The sequence below is a fragment of the Aplysia californica genome, unplaced genomic scaffold, assembly GCF_000002075.1.
Source record: "Aplysia californica isolate F4 #8 unplaced genomic scaffold, AplCal3.0 scaffold00048, whole genome shotgun sequence".
Lineage (NCBI taxonomy): Eukaryota > Metazoa > Mollusca > Gastropoda > Aplysiida > Aplysiidae > Aplysia > Aplysia californica.
Genome location: NW_004797318.1, coordinates 733,247 through 734,300, shown reverse-complemented (window position 1 = coordinate 734,300; position 1,054 = coordinate 733,247). Strand labels below are relative to the sequence as shown.

Here is a 1,054-nt window from a genome sequence, read left to right as displayed (position 1 = left end):
CCCAAGGACACAACGTCAGGCCCCTGACGGGATTCGAACCCACGACCTTACGGTTGCGAGTCCGAGAGCCTAACCACTAGGCCACCGACGCCACAGTGTCCGTATTTTTCTTCTTTTGAACTGGGGGAAAAAAGGCGAAACTTAACTAAACAAAGAAAACCCACTGAATCGGAGTTTTGTTAACGTTTCCGCTAATTTTTCACAGACGAAAAACTCCTGTCCATCTTTCTCTTTCTTTCCCCTATCTGATACTGTGGCTCGTTTTTATGATATTATGTACTTGAATGATACAACAAATTAAAACTTTATGACCCCCCCCCTCGCCACACAAAGAAACAGAAATACACATGCGGACGTGCAAGAGTTATATAAATGATATGTTTGTTATATTATATATATTATATACATATATTTATATACTTTTTAACTCCCCCTCCCCCCTCCTTTTTTTCCATCTGAGTTCCTCTCTCCTTCGCATCTGGCTCTTTCTACGGCTACCATGGCTCTCTCTAATGTCACTCTTGGCTCTTTCTTACGGCTGCCTTTCAGCCCCGCTCTTGATCTTAGAGCAGGTAAGATCGAACACCTGGCCTTCTTGGCACATAAAAGACTCCTTGGTGGTCCCAAAATCAAAAATAGAAGGCAGCCAACTAGCAGGGAAACTCATAGAAGATGAAAAGTCACACAATGGAAGTAAAATGTGTCATTGAGAATACTGGTGACAAGAATGAGAAACAAAATAAGATCCTAAGTTTAAGAAATGAAACAAACTCAGTTAATAACTGGCGGTGGAACAAAGAATGCCATATTCATCACAATACTAACAGAGGTGCGTTGTTATGTTGATATATCTTTTGTGACATCGCTGGTTTTTCAGCTGTGTATATTTTTTTTCTCGCGAGCTCTTCGACGGACTATATATCTAGTGGTTTTAGATTTTTCCATGTAGTGAAAACATGGAGCTTGGTCAAGAATTAAAAATCTGTTTCATCAATAATTGTCATTGCTGGTTTTTCCTTAACACTCTTTATACATACATGTTACATTATATTAT

At 39.5% G+C, this 1,054-nt stretch overlaps 1 protein-coding gene across 1 annotated transcript in view; it reads left to right on the top strand.

Moving 5' to 3' along the window:
• The window catches only part of LOC101856637 (E3 ubiquitin-protein ligase MARCHF8), a gene marked incomplete at its 5' end in the record, with an annotated part of 45,426 nt that overhangs the window by 28,525 nt on the left and 15,847 nt on the right, over positions 1 to 1,054 (top strand).